We start from the raw sequence: 19491 nt of genomic DNA, 5'->3' as shown, positions 1-19491 counted from the left end.
TCCACTACCTTCAGATGAGGTAACCAATGTGGCCGATGCATTTCAGACATTCGTTGCCTGGCCTAGAGACCTCATTCGATTTATGCCCCAACCTCATGTAATAATTTCATTTCATTTTATTAATTTATATTTATATTTATATATTACATATAATTTAATACAAATGTTCTTTATCTTGTAGAAACCTTTTCGGAAACCAAGTCCGAAGAAGAAGCGTGAGGTTCCAGTTGACAATCATATAGCTTCCTTAGGTCTAATTGCTAGTCAGATTGGTAATCAACCTTTTGCAGTTCCGTGGGATGATACGTTTTTTAAAATAAACACTGAACTGCCACTGATGATGTACAACACAGATTTATCAGAATTTGTATCTGGAAATCAGGAGCTCAATATAAATATAAATTCATTTTTTTATGATGCAAGTATTTTTACCTATTTTTCAATTTACTTTATGTTAAATTATTATTGATTAAGCTTTAACTAATAACTTGAAGGTTTTTGCATGGAGTATGTCTCACTGAGGGGAAGGAAAATGTGTATGGATTCTTAGATCCTGCATATACTAATCCCGTTGGACCAAGGTCATATGAGACCCAAGCATACATCACTAACATCCTAGAAAAAGAGGGAAAACAAATGTATTTATGCCCTTATATTAATGAGTAAGTTTAATTATATGTCATCAATTATTACTATTTCATGTTTTAAATATTTTCTAACTCTTTTCATGGATGATATAGGCATCGTTGGCAGTTACTTGTCTTATCAATGGTTGATAAGACTTTTGTGTGGTTATGTTCCCTACACAAGAAGATGTCCACAAATTTTAAGAATATCATTGATACGTAAGTACACTATAAACTTTACTTTGTATGTTACTAATTAACCATCTACTAACGAGGTTTTTTGTATTAACCAGTTCATGGCGTGGATATAACATCCTAAAAGGTCGATCCAATTCAAATAATTTGAACTGGATAAGAATAAAGGTTTGTAATTTTTTTTCTTTCTCTTATCACTGTTTATCAATATACTAACTTTTACTCTTTATTGAGTTATAGTATAATAAACAACCAGGAAGCTATGAGTGTGGCTATTACATTATGCAATGGATGATTACCATTATAAGACTAGGTGTTAGTTAGAAAGAGGTAACATGATATGTTAAATCATTTTTATAATTCTTGAACATATATGTATCTAAAAACTAATTTATGTCAACTATATTTTGCAATGCAGTTATTCACGGAAGAAATATCAATGAATTCGGAAGTCATGTCATATGTGAGACATTCTTTGTCCACATATTTCATAAATTTTTATAACTCTAGGATAGCTTATCAATAGTGTAGGTTTTATATGTAATTTGATTACTTGTTTGTAATGTACATTTTGGTTCTCTGAATTTATCTATATATTTATGTATTTGTCTGGCTGGGTACATTTTGATCAATATACAGGTTAATTTATATGGTTTTGGGACAAAACAGATTGCACAAAAAAAAACACTATTTACAAGTGCGGTAATTTACCAAAGTCACATTTGTAAATCAAACGCATGATTTACAAATGCAGCTATTACCATAGCCGCATTCATAAACCCTAAACCCTCACCCCTCATTCAGAAGCATATACAAATGCGGCTATTTGAAATAACCGCACTTATAAATAGTATTTACAAATACGACTATATAGTCGCATTTGTATCTCTCTGATTTACGAATGCGTGCTGATCAAATGCGGCTCTATAGTCGCATTTGTAAATGTAAAATAACTGCATTTGTTTAGCATTTATGCGCTAGTGTTGTGGTAAGAGAAAGATTGAGTAGAGTCTCCTTTTTAGGTGTTTGTGCAACTTAATGCTTGGTTTTTCGTTTTGAATAGGGTATTAAATTGTGCTTTATTGAATATGTTTGTTAACTCTTATATGATTTTGTATTAGGATTAAGACACCCCTCAAATGCACTTGTTATTTAATTCATTTTTTTCGATAAAAAAACAGATAATTAAATATATATTATAAAATAACTTGATCTTATTTTATAAAATTAATTTGTAAAATATTTAATTTGATCTTATTTTAAATTAATACATGATTTTTAATATATTCCTTCACGTCAAGGTAATGGCATTTAATACATGAAACAAAATATTTAAATAATTCAATGAGTGATAGAATACATCTAATAAACTTTTGTTAAAATATAAACTTTAATATCAGATTATAAAAATTAAAGTTTGATTTCAGTTATATTTGGTTTTTTATCTCTAATCTTCTCCACTATAACATATTAAACTTTTGTTAAAATATAAACTTTGATATTATAGTATAAAACTTAAAGTTTGGTTTCACTTATATTTGTTTTTATCTCAAATATTCTCCACTATAACACAAGTTAATTTACTTGGATGGAAAATAAGAAAGAAGAAAAAGCATTGGAAGTTTAAAATGAAAAGTATTTGGTGATGATATATGAGGTGAATTTGATAAGAGCGAAGTGACCTCTTAATAACAGAATAACAATAATATGATTAGTTGGTATGAGTAGGAGTATGCAGTCAACACAATCCTGATTAAATATGTAATTTGAATTGAATGCACTTTATTTGGAAGAAAAGGAGAAGAATGAACATTACTGAATCATTAAAAATCGTATTTGGAAATAATTTCATAGCTGTCAAACATAGAACAATCATAAACCCTATTTTTGATTGTATGAAGCAAATCATGCACTAGGATCCTAGCTAGAGATGGAAAACGACAGATACTAATGCTAACATTGTTTTGTTTGCACTAAAAAACCCAATCAGAATCCCGAATCAACTCAATTATTATTTTTATTATGCCAAGTTTGTTGGTGAATAGTGTAAGTTTGGTAGCTTCCAACCTTTTCATCTCTACAGTATCATGTATATGATAAATATGTGTGTTTCTTGCTTCGCTATTCCAATATAAAAACTAATAAAATGGCATAAAGTGATATAAAACGCAATGTATGTTTAAAGGAATTTGAAATGTTAGAAATTTATATTATTTTTACATTTTAAAATGTTTTATTTGGATAAATTAATTCTAATTTCTTACCTTTCAAATTCTTAATTTAGATAGAATAATTTAATTTCTACTTTATAAAAAAACTATATATATATATATATAAGTTATAATATCACTTCTTAATTACTTTAAATATTTAATATAAGAGAAGAGTGTAGATAGAAAAATAAAATAATTTGATGATTTTTTATTTTTTTTACTATTTGTATAATTTAAAACTATGTAATTTTTAAATAGCTAAAATACATTTATTAATTTCAACAATTTAAAAAATTCCTAGTCTGAACACACAGTTAAAATTAAAATGTTACTTTTATGTCATTTGAATCTTTTATCATAATTTTATTTGTTGACCACGTATATGAATAAACATATTTTGTTTTTATGTTTAATATTTGTTATTAATTAGATAAAAAAAACAATTTATATTATAATATATAAATGGATGTATATTTATGAGTGGATTAATAATATTTTAAATTTTCAAAATCAATATTTTGTAATTTCAAACTCATGATAGTTTCATATTTTGACTAGTCCATTGAAAATGGCAAAGGTGCTGTGAGGGTGAAAAAGAATTTAAAATTTGAATTGAGATTATGGTAACCAGATCATGGCACAACATGTTTGAAAGGGTCATGAATTAATGATCATGGGAGAATGACCTCTTCCAACTGCAGCTTCAAATTCCAAATTAAAAAAGCATAAAGTTTGAAGCACAGCTTCTTGCATTGTGTGAGCATAGTTTTATGGTGCTTGAGAATTAAATATATGGTCTGAAAGAGACCATTTCTTAGACCCTCAAGTTGCACATATTACATGATAATGATAGAAATATAATGTCAGAAATATAATGATTGAGAGAGGAAGAATACACAATCTTACTTATTCCAAGAGATGGAGCTTCAGGTTTTTCATTGTCATCACCGACAACTCAAAAACTATACTAAAAAATAATAGAATTTTTATAACACTTTCCACTAATAGGGACATAGAAAAATCAACTCAAATACAATTAAAGGGGTTGGAATGGAAATTGAAATACCCACTGAGCAACAGATAACATTTCTTATTCTTGTTCCTTTTTTTTAATTTTAATCTTTATAAAACTATTAGTGAGATACTTAAAACTTTAAAATGAAAGAATAGTAATAAAATGTGTTGAATCAGTTATTAAACTATCTTGTTGACATTTAAAAAGCTGATACATCTTTCAGTCAACTCAAAATACACTTAGCATCTACTTAAAAATCCCTTAACATATTGACTTTGATTTAGTTCTTAAGTTTATAATTTCTTTACTGTTTTAAGTTTATATTTAAATAATTCTTTAAATCAACAATTAAGACAAAACCTACTACTGATAATCTATATTTCAAAAAAAAAATTGATGTCTGATTTTCCCAAGTATTAAGAATTGAATTTAAGTGATTTAAAAAAAGTCAATTTATAAGATAAGAATTACTTTATTTATTTATATATTATAAATTGATTTTATTTTTAGCTAATGTAAAACTTTTTAACAAATTTTATTTACTTTATAAGATAAGAATTACTTTTATTTATTTATATAATGTAAATTGATTTTACTTTTAGCTAATGTAAATTTTTTAACAATTTTTTTTTTTTTGGTTAATATGAAATCTACAACGAGAAGTGTGAAGGTGAATGAACGTAAAAATATTTTCTATGATCAATTTTATTTTTTTTATAATTATAGAAAAAATTTATTATTAATAATGACAATAGAGTTATATATATATATATATATATATATATATTATGAAAATTAAAAGAAAGTTAATAAAAATAGAATTGTATATATTAGCTAATTATTAGTGTATAGTTTTATTAGAATTGAATACTTGTAAGTATTTAACAGAAGAATTCATATTTGTATACTTTTAAAAAAAATATGTTTCATCAATTTTAGTATAGATTAATATTGATAAAATGCTGCATCATCCCTAGGACATTATTTTGAAACCTTTTTGTCCTTTTTATAAGGCTCTATCCTGATTTTGCATAAATATTTTTACTAAAATACACTTAATTATTTCAGTTCAAAAATATTATACAGTATCTCTTTCTCTCACTTTTGAAAATTGGAGAATTGTAGAATTTAATTTTAAAAATTAAAATTTCAGTATCATTATTATCTCTGTATAACTATTTAAGAGTAATTTTGAATTAATGATTTCAATTACAAACAAATATAAGGCTTAGCTAACTTTTTACTAAATTTGAACTAGTTAATAACTTTATATTAATATAAGATTTTATAGAGAAATTGATATAAGATATTCAAAAGGTTATATTGATGAAATTTTTCTGTAACTTATAATAGTAATTTTTGTAATCTAAAAAAGCACTTCTCTAAATCAATAAAGTGCACTTCTCAATTCTTAATAAACTGCATAGTCTATATAACTCTAATCCCAAGTACATGAAATACATATAAACTAAGCTAAAGAGATATAATGTACAGAAAATAATGATAAACTAGCAAACTACTTGCAACTATTTTTTGACTGACCATGTATGTTTATTAGACGAACAGTGCAACTGAATTTCATGGGTTTGAAAGAAAGAATTTGGTAGAAACATGTGAAATACATTTATCACTAAAAAGAACTAGTTTCATTCTTCCTGACCCCAATCAATTTGAACTAACACCCAATCATGTTTGTAAAAATATCAAAATGTCCGTAATGAAATTTGAAAAAATATTAAAATATCGCTAATGAAATTAAAATTAGGTTAAGGAAGAGATTTGCACTCAATCACAACACTCTTTCGTTTTTGCGCAGCAGCCGTCAACACCACCTTCGTTTTCGCACTGAAAGCAATGTACAACGTCGTCTTGCCATTCTTCTGTTCGCATTTCTGCTCTGAGGCAATTGTATCCATTGAGAATGCTGAAAAAAAAAATATCACTTAGCTTCTAAATATAGAAATCCATAAGCCAAAAAATATACTTCTGCATGCCCACATCCAGAACACAGTTAACTATTTCAGATATGTACATTCGAAATTCAAAATCCAATTTCAGATATGTACATCCAGAATACAAAACCCAATTCCGAATAATAATATTCGTAACGCATTTTTCTACTACGAACATAGGCATCCAGGAGCTTCAACTGCAAATGTTAATTGCTTACGGATGTTTATATCCAGAGTTTTTAACAATGACTTCTGGACACTTGCATCTGTAAAGTTAAAATCAGGCTTCTGGATATCGGCATCCGTGACCACCTCAGCTTGAACGAAATGCGAAAAACTAGCTTAAATGTCTTCTTACCTCGCAACAATGTCAACCGACGGACCTTACAGTACAAACGGTCCGTCCACCACCACACTAAAACCACCTCCTCTACAGGTCAAACCACCACCAAAGAGGAAAAGCAAGTTTCTCTACACCGTTTTTCAAAATAAAGAAGACAAATGCATAATGGGATTTTAAAAAGTTTGTTGGGTGCAGGAAGCAATTGATTGGGTGCAGGAAGTAATTGCAAAAAAACTAAAGTGAACCTCTTACATAGACCGGCCCAATCCAGTGAGAAAGTGTTGTGGCCCGAAAGCGTGTGTGAAGAAAAAGGGACCAATACAAGGGTATTTCTTTTTGCACCATTATAACTTCTTTTTACATTTTCATATTTAAAAAAAAACTCATTTTCCCCCTTTTGTTTATACGAGTCTTTGATTTGAAGTTTTTTTTTTCAGAGTTCAATAAAAAAACCTTTTGAATTAAACAATTTGTAAGAAAATATGTAGATTGGGTGTTTTCTTCCAAAATTTGAAAATAGTATTTTAGAATAAACAATACAAAAGTTTTAGAATTTTTGTATAAAAAAATGGAAAAGTAAATTATGTTCCACTATAGGAAAAACCAGCACCCCAACCTCAAATTCTGGATTGGAAGTCATATTGTAGATTATAATTTTTTTTTATAAAAGACAAAGTTCCAATTGTGTAATCTGAACTCAAAAAATTAATTTTGAATTAATCAATCTAAAAGTGAAAAAGGTAATTTGAATTACACAATTTCAAATGTATTATATTGTATTATCAATTGTAAAATCTAAAGTGTTAAACAATATTGAAAATAAATAATTATGGATTCTACTACACCTAAATTTTTAATTTTTGAATTATATAGTCCAAAATATTATTTTCAAGTTCCAAATTATACAATTCAGGAGAAAATGCTAAATTTAGTTATCCTCTTTGAGATGCTTAATTCAAAAGGTTTCTGGATTATACAATTTAGAAAGAAATTCAAACCAAAGACTTGTATAAGCAACAAAGGGCAGAATGGGAAATTTAAAAAAGTATGGAAGTGTAGAAAGAAATTATGGGTGTGCAAAAGAAATAATCCTGATACAAATGAGGAAAGCAGGTTTCAAAGAATCTCTAGAAGACGTGTCAATTCTTTAAATAAGAGAGCACAATTTTAACTTGCAAATCTTTCGGATTTAGTTTATTAGAGTTGTATAAATATTTTTTTTTACCTCTCACTTGTATTAAGGTTCAATTACAGTTTTCAAAATGTGTAAATAATAGTCTCATATCCACATAGAATACTGGTCAGCTTTTATTATCGGAAGATTCCCAATTAAATAGTGTCACAAATTTCAATTATCTGAAATTTTTCTTAAATGGGGTTGGATCCAGAGAATTATTGAGACTGCTCATCTCCTTCTTTGGTTGGTCGGTCGGTCTGTACTTCAACTATTTTCCTGCAAGTTCCTTCCTCCTCTCTACTCGTTCCACCTCTCGGTCTTCTCGTAATCCAGACTCGGATAGTGCTTGAAGAAGCCACTCCGATGCTTAAGTCAGTTTTAGTATTCGACACTCGGTAGTCAGAGCACTGTATGATGACGTACCTGATTCTTGAAATTTGTGTTATTTGTATTATTTTAGTGGGTCTTTCTTATTGGATCAAATTACAGAGCTTGGGTCATGTTTAGAACTGTATTACCTAGCTTTTGATTGGTGATTAACTTCACTAACTTTGCTTAAGCGTAGTTGGTCTCGAGGTGTCGGTCGACTCATTGATGATGACCGAGACATGGTATCGATTGTACGACTCTTTCCAGTACACTTGTCCCCCATGCTCGAGGATGGTTAATCCGAAGAGTCTTGGTTCGAGACTGATGTGATGATTGAGCTTCCCGAGGTTTAACATGACGTTTGGGCGGCCCAAGGTATGACATAACGTTTGGGCAGCGCATGTACGCGTGATTCGATGTGCATTAATGAAGGGTTTTTTGCCGCCAGTTAATGAGGATCGTTGGATCGAGGGATATCTAACAGACGAGATGGATGCGATATTTCATCTTCCGGATCTCTCCAAGCTATATATAGTGGTCCCAAATAGTGTCAAATCAATGCTCTTATGCTCTGATTTCCTGCTCTGACATCAGAATACCCTTCGTCCTGGTGCATTGCTTTCCTCGTCCTCCAAAAGGTTAGTCATGTCTTCTCTGTCTCGTCCTACATCCTCTTCCTCGACTCATGCTTCTCCTCTTCCTTCACCTTCTTCGTCTTTGTCTTCTTCATCTTCTTCTCTCAACTATTCCACGACCGAGCCATTTTCGGTCGGGGCAAAGGTCGTCCCAGCATAGAGATGGTGGCAGGCGGTAACCAGTCGGCTACTGGTGCCAGTTCTTCGGCCCCCTTGGGCAAGAGCAAGAAAAGGCCAAGATAGGGAACATAGCCACAACCACTCGCTCAACTAGCGCCATGCCGACTCGCCCTCCCACTCGGTCCTCTCCCATCATCGTTGACTCTCCTTCTCCGATCGATGAGTTCGACTATCTAATTGTTGCTGCTTAGCCTACTCCCGAGGCTTCGAGGTCACCCCTATCTATACTAGGGGGTGACTTGCAATATTCCAAGGGGGTGAGGGTCGGTCTGAACCCCACCGCGAAGGATCTAATTCGAGTTGTTCCTAAGGAATACTTGCTTCAAGGCAACATCGAGTTTTTTTATCGGGGTCTTATCTTGGCTTGCCTAGGTGCTGATGCTCGGGGTAGCCGTGTCGAGAAGATCTCTCGCTTCAAACATGAGCTGACCGAGGCTTCAGACAGCTTGAAGCAAGCCAATGAAGAGAAATCGGCGTATGAAGGAAAGTTGGCTTGGGCCGAAGCTAACCGAAAGATTGTTGAGGCCAGGGCGGCCGAGTTGGAGCGGCGGGATAGGGAGAGGTTGGCCGAGATGGCCAAGCTGAAGGAGGCCATGGAGAGGTCCGAGAATAGGGTCTCAATGCTGGAGACTGAGAGCTCGGAGTTGCAGGTCGAGAAAGAGGCGGTCGAGGCGGACCTGGAAAAGACAATTGAAGATACTTTAGTCATGTTGGGCCAAAGTTTCGACCAAGCCGTCTGCCAAGCCCACCTTCTTTACAACAGAGCACCACCGTCCGGTAACTTCGACGTCAACATGGATGTCTTCGAAGGCAGAATGGTCCTTGTAGCGAGATGGAAGCTTTGTAAACCGCCGCCCGATAGACCGCAGCCGTGGACGCTGAAGACGAAGCCAATTAGGTTTAAACTTTAGCTTTTTTTCATCCTCAGTCGAGATGTGGCTTTATCCTTCTTATCCTCTGAGGCTGGGGTGTGGCCTCTTCCTTGTTTGTTCAATGAAATGCTCATACTTTTGCTTCATTATTTTTCTTCGAAATTCACAAGTTAAAATGAACTAATGGCTAACCGGTCCGTATAACTTAATTAAACAAGTTTTTCATAAGTGTTTGATGTCGGTCGGTATGATTTAAACTGATTGGGTGTCAGTATGGTATATTGATTATTGTTGCTTATGATTTTACTAAGTGTATATGTCGGTAGGGTACGCCATCCTTGATCGAACCAGGTCTTTGAGGTGTCGGTAGGGCATGTCGATCAAGGCTACATCCTTAATCGAATTGAGTCTTCTAGGTGTGGTAGGATATGCCGGTTAAGGCTTCTTCCTTGACTGCACCAAGCCATTAAGGTTTCGGTAGGGTATGCCGGTTAAGGCTACATCCTTGACTGAAGCGAGTCTTCTAGGTGTCGGTAGGGTATATCGATTAAGGCATCTTCCTTGACTGCACCGAGTCTTTAAGGTCTCAATAGGGCATGTCGGTTAAGGCTACGTCCTTGACCGAACCGAGTGTTGAGTAATGCGAAAATTTAACTTGTTTAAGTAGACAATTTGAAGAGAAATGTCTCGTTAAAACCTGTTTGGCCGAAAACCCTCCTTAGGAAAAACAAAGAGGTCGAGCGAGGAAAGAGTGCGTGTATTTTATTTCATGTTTTAACTATAGTAAAACTTGAGGTGTGTGGCATTCCACGTCCTCGGTACAACTTTTCCCGACAGCCACTCTAGGTGGTACACGCCCCCAGCTACAACTTCTCGTACTTCGAATGGGTCTTCCCAATTGGATGAGAACTTGTCGTCATTCTTTCTTGCTTCACTTCTCATTCTTCAGACGAGGTCTCCCTTCTGAAATCTCTTTGGCTAAACCTTTGTATTGTAGCACATGGCCGCTCGAAGCTTGCAAGCGGCCTCGCAGATTTCACTTTTGTGTTGGAGCTCGAGTCCGACCAACAGACTCTCTTGATTTAAAGATAAATCAAAGAGTTGCCTTTTGATGGTAGGCTCGCTTAACTCAACCGGAATCATAGCCTCAGTGTTGTATGTTAAAATGTAGGGCGTTTCTTGCGTCGACGTCTAGGGTGTGCAGTGGTATGCCCATAGGACTTCCAGTAACTCCTCAGTCCACCGTCCCTTCACTTTGCCGAGTCGCTTCTTCAGCTCATTCAAGACGACCTTATTTGCAGCCTCGACCTGCCCATTGGTTTGGGGATGTTCGACCAAGCTTGTTATTGATTTGATATCGATGTCCTCATAGAAGGATTGGAGTCCTCAGTCGATAAACTACCTCCCGTTATCGGTTATTATGGTGTGTGGCACTCCGAACCGACAAACGATGCTTCTCCAGACAAAATGTTGAACACTCTTGGTCGAGATTGATGGAAGAAGTGCCTTCATGATTTAGAGATTTTGTTGGTGATCGGTGTAAGCACAATAGGGGATGACGAACAAGGCCCGCCTAAGAGGTGTGGTGGCCTTGGAGGTGCATGCTACGTAGGGAAGGAGAGTGGTGAGGCAATCTCTCTTTGGTAAGGTGAGAATTGAAGATCAACAGTCTAACCTTGAGAGGTTTTTAAACAAGAAGTGAAATTGGCTCAATTTGACAACAATTCACTAAGTATATTAATCTTGTGAAATCATGAGCCAAACCACTCCTTAATTAGCAAGGGAGGCCAATTTACATCAAGGTAAAAGAGAGGGAAATTCAAAGTATCCTATTTGAAATTGGCGCCTAAAATTGAAGCACATGGAAGGCATGTTCAAGGATCTAGAATGTACAAGAATTCTAGAACTTGCGCTCCCATTGGGCTAGCTTTGGACCGGCCTAAGTTTAATTAGAAGTTTAGGAAACTCTAATTAAACTTAGGTTGGTATTTTAGGTACCAATCTTTATTTTAACAAAATTACAAAAGAAATTTCCTATGCTAATTTTGACAAGAATTTAAATGCTACTCTACACTAGAGTCTATGGCGTCTTGACCATGTATAGGTAGGTTTCTCTGCCATCAGTGGCAGTATTCCAATCTTCTTGAAGCTTCTTAGCCATGGCTCTAGTGAGTGGCCCAATTTGACATGTTGGTGGGCTTTCAATTGAGTTGGTGCTTGGGCCTCTTCCATCATCTCCTCCCTCTTGAAAAGGATTTGTCATCAAATCCAATGCTTCATCTTCTTCATTAGTACCTACAAAAGGAGACAAATCAATGACATTAAAAGTATCATGTACTCCATATTTCGTAGGTAAATCAAGTTTATATGCATTGTTATTGATTTTCTTGAGGACTTGGAAAGGTCCATCACCTCGGGGACTAAGTTTAGATTTTCTCTTAGTTGGGAATCTATCCTTCCTAAGATGAAGCCAAACTAGGTCTCCTTCCTCAAAAATGATTTCTCTATTCCCCTTATTGTTATATTTGACATATTTCTCAGTTTATTGTTGTATTTGTTCTTTAACCTTTTCATGCATTTTCTTAACAAATTCAGCTTTGGTAGCACCTTCCTTATGCACAAAAGTTTGTGGATTAGGAAGGGGTAACAAATCTAAAGGAGTAAGAGTGTTAAAGCCATATACAACTTCAAATGGGGAAATATTAGTAGTCTTGTGAACTACTCTATTGTATGCAAACTCAATATGGGGAAGATACTCATCCCAAGACTTGTGGCTACCCCTCATGATCGCCCTAAGCATAGTAGAAATAGATCTATTGACTACTTTCGTTTGTCCATCCGTTTGAGGATGACAAGATGTGGAAAATTGAAGTTTAGTGCCATGTTTTTCCCAAAGAGTTTTCCAAAAATGGTTTATGAACTTTGGATCTCTATCCGATACTATGCTTCTAGGTAATTCATGAAGTCTTACCACTTCTCTAAAGAAGAGTTTGGAAACATTTTGAGCATCATCCACTTTGTGGCATGGAATAAAATGTGCCATTTTGCTAAAACGGTCCACAACCACAAAAATGGAGTTAAAACCTCTTGCAGTCCTAGGGAGTCCTAGAATAAAATCCATGTTAATGTCTTCCCATGGAGCACTTGCAATCGATAGAGGAGTATAGAGTCCATGAGGCATTGTTTTAGATTTAGCTTTTAGACATGAAATGCATCTAAAACAATGTCTTTGAACATCTCATCTCATGTGAGGCCAAAAGAATTTTCCTTTTAAAAGATCAAGAGTTTTATCAACTGCAAAGTGGCCCATGAGACCTCCTTCATGAGATTCCTTTACAAGAAGTTTTCTATGTGTGCCTTGAGGTATACAAAGTTTTCCTTCTTTAAAAAGATACCCCTTAGACACATAAAATCCTTTTTGTGCTCTATGTTCACACTTAGCAAAAAGGGATGCAAAATCTTGATCTTCGTTGTGTAGTTCTTTTATGTTGTCAAATCCAAGAACTTGGGCTCCAAGTTTTGAAAAGAGCACATGTCTCCTTGAGAGAGCATCGACCACTATATTTGTACTACTCTTCTTGTATTTGATGACAAAAGGAAATTGTTCAAGAAATTCCATCCATTTTGCATGGCGTTTGTTCAACTTATGTTGACCTTTCAAATATTTCAAAGACTCATGATCACTATGAATGACAAATTCTTTAGAAACTTGATAGTGTTCCCAAGTCTTTAAGGCCCTCACAATAGGTGGGGTAGTTAAGGGTGGCTCCATGAAGTTTTTCACTAAAATAAGCAATAGGATGCCCACCTTGCAACAAAACTACACCTATGCCAACTCTCGATGCATCACACTCTAGCTCAAAAGTTTTTGCAATATTTGGTAAAGCTAGAATGGGTGCATTAGTGAGTTGAGCTTTTAGCCTCTTGAAGGCTTGTTCATGCTTCTCATTCCAACAAAATGGAGTGTCCTTCTTCACTAACTCATTGAGTGGTGAAACTAGACTTGAGAAGTTAAGCACAAAACATCTATAAAAGCTTGCCAAACCATGAAAGCTCCTAACATCTCCTACATTTTGTGGTGTTGGTCATTCTTGGATGGCTTTGATTTTCTCGGGGTCAACATGTACCCCATTTTTGTTAACTACAAAACCTAAAAACATTACATTATCAACACAAAAAGTACATTTGTCAATATTAGCAAACAAACTATTAACTCTAAGCACTAAGAGAACTTGCCTAAGGTGTCTTAGGTGGTCTCTAGGCTTTGACTATAAACTAAGATATCATCAAAATAAACTACTACATATTTACCTATACAATCCCTTAAGACATGATTCATGAGCCTCGTGAAGGTGCTAGGTGCATTAGTGAGACCAAAAGGCATCACCAACCACTCATATAGTCCAAATTTGGTTTTAAAAGCAGTTTTCCACTCATCACCCTCTTTGAATCGAATTTGGTGATATCCACTTTTAAGATCAATTTTGGAAAATATGATGGACCCATGCAACTCATCAAGCATATCGTCTAGTCTTGGGATTGGATGCCTATACTTGATGGTGATGTTATTGATGGCTCTACAATCACAACACATTCTCCACTTGCCATCTTTTTTTTACACCAACAAAACAGGTACAACACAAGGGCTTAAGCTCTTTTGAACCCAACCCTTCTCCAACAAATCTTGTACTTGCGATTCTATCTCCTTAGTTTCCTCAGGATTAGTTCTATAGGTTGGTCTATTGGGTAGACTAGGCCCTAGAACTAAATCAATTTAATGTTCTATACCTCTAAAAGGGGGAAGTCCTATGGGGCCTTCCTTAGACAATATATTATCAAACTCTTTTAAAAGATCTTTCACTTGAGGAGGTAAAACACAAGTCTCAAGAAGAGTGACAGTGCATGTAAGTGTTCCTTTACAAATGATAAGGCTTGAAGGTTGTTCAACAAGAAGCATATTCTCAAAGGTATTTTCAAATTTTTCGTCTTGTTGAATGACCTTGTGGGAAGGAACACTCTTCTCCCACGCCTTTGGCTCCCTAAGGGCTTTTTGTTTTTCTAATTTTATTTATTTTTTCTCTTCATCCCTCTTTTGTTTCATTTGTACTTGATATTTTACCACTTGTGAATGTGATAAAGGATTGATTATAAACTTTTTTTGGTTATGGGTGAAGGTAATCTCATTGGTTAGACCATTGTTCATGGTTTTCTTGTCAAATTGTCAAGGTCTACCGAATAAGATGTGACAAGCTTCTATGGAAACTACATCACATAAAATGTTATCTTTGTAGTTACCCACAGAAAACTCGACTTTCACTTGCTTGTCTACAATTAGTTCCCCATCTTCATTGATCCATTAAAGTTTGTAAGGTTTTGGATGAAGGACTAATTGTAGTTTTAGCTTTTCAACCATCCTAGCACTACAACATTTGCAGCAAGAGCCATTATCCACAATGAGAGAACATATATTTTCTAAAACCTTGCATCTTGTATGAAAGATGTTTTCTCTTTGTGTTTCTAGGTTCACGCTAGTTTGGTTGTTGAGGGTTCTTCTAATCATCATCAATTCCCCCTCACATGGATATACTCTCTCATTGTTCTCCTCTTCTTTCCCACTAGGTTCATCATCACAACTACTATACTCATCTACCCCTCTTAAAAACAGTTCTTTGGTTTGGGCATTGAGCTTGTACATGACCTCTTCCATAACATTTAAAGCACTTGACATCCCTAGCGCGGATAGGTGGAGTGAGCATATCTTTTCCTACACTTTTGGGAGTTTCTCTTGGTTTTTCCTTAGGTATATTTTCTTCCCTTTTAAACTCTTTTCTTGGATAAGAATTAGGGTATGAACCTACGACTTGAAGTTTTCCTCAAATTTTGTTGTTCAATCTTGATACACAATTGAACTAAATCATTCAAGTCTTGGTAGGGTAAGAGTTCAACTTTATCTTTAATCTCAAGATTAAGCCCACTTAAGAATCTTGCTATGGTAGTGGATTCGGATTCCCTAATGGAGGCTCTCATCATGTATAGTTTCATTTTTTACCTATATTCCTCTACACTCATGGTCTTTTGTTGGAGTCTTTGGAACTTGTCCATTAACTCCCTATTATAGTAGGAGGGAATATGGCGGCGTCTTAAGGCTCCCCTAAGATCATTCCAATATTCTATGGGAGGGTCCTTATGAAGACGCCTATCTCTTTCAAGGGTCGTCCATCAATACATAGCATTGCCTTGAAAACTTAAAGTGGCTAGGGGTACTTTCCTCTCCTCACTCACCCTATGGCAAACAAATAATTGTTCGACCTTCATCTCCCGATCTAAATATACTTCAACATTTTCTTTTCCATAGAAATGAGGCAAATCTACCCTAACCTCTTTTAGGCTTTCTTTTTCTTGTCTTTCTCTTCTAGTTCGTCTAAGGGATGGTTGGTAATATTCATTGATCCTAAGACTTTCTTCCCCAAAAGATTCATGATGTTTAGAACTAGATGCATGGGAACTTTTTTTAGATTTGCTAGAGTTTTCATCCTTTCCTTTAGCCATTTTTAGCTCTTTCAGTTGTTCCTCATATTCTAAGTATCTATATGAGAGTGATTGAAAGTCCTTGGCTAATTATTTTACAAGATTTTTAATGGACTTTAGATCACTTTCACTAGATCTAGAAGAATGGGCTGACATGGTTAAAGCTTTGTGTTAAAAGTAATTTACCTCAAGAAAGAAAATGAGAGTAATGAAGGTAGCTTTCCAGGAAAAAGAGGTGGATCATAGGATCTCTTAAGTACCAAGTCTTTCCTTGCCAAAATCTATCCCTCAAGACTTCTCACAAATCTTTTTCTAAGTAATTTACTTATATCACAATTAAGAATGAGAACCAAAATTTTTATGCAAAAACAATGCAAAGCAATTAAACAAACAAATAAAATAAGCAGTGTAAAGCAATTAACAAAAACACAATTAAAATCTACTAGTTAGAAAGATTTTAAAACTAGGTGTATCCTAAGGCGAGGCTTCTAGACACTTAGAGTCATTGAAGACACACTCACCGTCTAATGCGTAATTATTCCACTAATTAATCAAAGTTGAATGTAGTTACAATTCAAAGGAAATACAATAGAACTTGAATTACAAAAGTAAAATTCGGATTTCCTATACTATGCACTCCTTTGCTTTTGGTACTCCGTCTTGTTGTGACCCACACTTTGTATGTTTTTATAATCTCACTTGCTGCAGCCCCTTGCTTGACCTCTTAAGGTTAGTCAATTTAAATATTCAAAGCAGTACCTACTAAGTAGTGATGGACTCACCACAAAGGTTAATTCCAAACTTAACAAGCACCACTTCGAAAATCTTTCACCAACAATAGAGGTCAACAAATTTAAAGCAAAGAACAATTCAATTTAGAAATAGGAGAACAACAAATGTAGTAGTTGTATGACACAACTTGAAAGATTATTGACTAAATTTGACAAACAAACAAATAAGGCACTCAATAAAAGGTGGCACACAAATTGAACCTAAGGAATGGCACTAGAATTAATTAAGAAAACCAAAACAGCACTACTGGAAATTTGAGGCACAAAATGCGTGACTTAGAAAATTTATGCTGAGTTGGATATTTGAAATTTGAATTTGAAATTTAAACCACAAGCAATTCAAGATCTTAGAAAAATTTTGACGCTGGAATCACGCCAAAACAATGCACCAATTAATTGTTATAAAGTTTTCAAATATGTTGTCAAATTACCGTCTCTGTTCGCGCCAGAATGCACACTTTTTTCATTTGATTTATCATTTTTTATCTATTTGGAATTTTGACTTTCTTTTTTTCTTTTTTTTTTCCTAACACATCAACCTGTATAAATCCAGAATTTCACAATTTTTCTTCAACAGATTTTAATTTGATAAGTAAAAACAGGCAGCACATAATTAAAACAGAGGAATCATAATCCTTGAATTAAAAACAGTTTGAAGAAACTTCAAAAACACAATGAAACTGATGTATAAGAATTTGTATGGATCTATCACACAAATATGAACTCAAATCTAAAAGAAAAATGCACCAAAGGATCAAACAATTTCAGATTAAAAATTGGACTCAAAGCAAATCAAGCAACCAAAATTATCAAAAACAACACTACATGGAATTGATGACAATATAGGAGGAACATGACTTGACAAAACACAATTGGATTCAAAAATCAAAATGACTCAAATCAACACAATATGAACCCATTAAAATTGCAAAAAAGACTCAAATAAACCAAAAACAGAACAACAACACAAAACTATATGGAATCCTACACAAATTTAAAAATTAGAAGCTCAAGAACAATTTGAACACATTGCACTGATTGGATTTCTACAAACAACATTTAAATCAAATTAAAATGTAAAAAACAGAAAGACATTCAAGAACACTTGAAGAACAACACAGAATTAGAATGAACACAAAAATAAAAGCAAGATAAGGTACTTATCTCTTGAAGACCATGGCTCTAGATACCAAATGATGGAAGAAGTGCCTTCATGATTTGGAGATTTTGTTGGTGATCGGGGGAAGCACAATGGAGGATGACGAACAAGGCCCTCCTAAGAGGTATGGTGGCCTTGGAGGTGCATGCTAGGTAGGGAAGGAGAGTGGTGAGGCCATCTCTCTTTGGTAAGGTGAGAATTGAAAATCAATAGTCTAACCTTGAGAGGTTTTTAGACAATAAGTGAAATTGGCTCAATTTGGCAGCAATTCACCAAGTATATTAATCTTGTGAAATCATGAGCCAAGCCACTCTTTAAATAGCAAGGGAGGCCGGTTTACATCAAGGTAAAAGAGAGGGAAATTCAAAGTATCCTATTTCAAATTGGCGCCTAGAATTGAAGCACATGGAAGGCATGTTCAAGGATCTAGAATGTGCAAGAATTCTAGAACTTGCGCTCCCATTGGGCTAGCTTTGGACCGACCTAAGTTTAATTAGAGTTTATTTTAGGTACCAATCTTCATTTTAACAAAATTACAAAAGAAATTTCCTATGCTAATTTTGACAAGAATTTAAATGCTACTATACACTAGAGTTTATGGCGTCTTGAGCATGTATAGGTAGGTTTCTTTGCCATCAGTGGCATTATTCCAATCTTCTTGAAGCTTCTTAGCCATGGCTCTAGTGAGTGGCCCAATTTGACATGTTGGTGGGCTTTCAATTGAGTTGGTGTTTGGGCCTTTTCCATCAGAGATGGATGCAAGCGATTCGGTCTCAATCCATTTGGTTAAGTAATCGACCCCGACCAAGAGGAAATTTGTCTGTCCTTTTCCTGGGGTGAAGGGGCCAAGGATGTCAATTCCCCAAATGGCTAACAGCCACGGGGATGTCATGCTATGTAGTGTTTCTGGCTTGAGATGCTGCAGATGATCGAACTCCTGACACTTGGCGCATTTCTTCACCTATTATGCGCAATCACCTTGGGGGCGGACAATATTAGCCGACCCTAAGAACTTTGGCGGCCATCGTTTGCACGCCCGAATGATTGTCGCACACCCCTTCATGGATCTCTTTGAGGACGTACTCTTCCTATTCCTTAGTGACACATTTCAGTAATGGCCTTTAGTAGCCTCTCCAGTAGAGGTCCTGGTCGATCATGGTATACCTTGAGCATTGCTGTCTCATTGCCTTTTCTTCCTCTGGTTTGCATGTGTCGTGCTCTAGGTACTGGATGATTGGAGTCATCCATTCGGCTTCGATCATGGTCAGGCACTCGGACTCACCCACACTAGGTTGCCTTAGCCAAATTTGCACGATGGATCTATGATGGCTTTTTTTCTTGGTCGTGGCCAGCCGAGACGTCATGTCGGCCCTCGTGTTATCTTGTTGGCGGATATGCTCCACCATCACCTTTTGAAATCGGGCTACGGTGCTAGT

The sequence above is a fragment of the Phaseolus vulgaris genome, chromosome 8 (assembly GCF_051622355.1).
Source record: "Phaseolus vulgaris cultivar YP4 chromosome 8, ASM5162235v1, whole genome shotgun sequence".
Lineage (NCBI taxonomy): Eukaryota > Viridiplantae > Streptophyta > Magnoliopsida > Fabales > Fabaceae > Phaseolus > Phaseolus vulgaris.
This window is presented reverse-complemented; position numbering follows the sequence as displayed.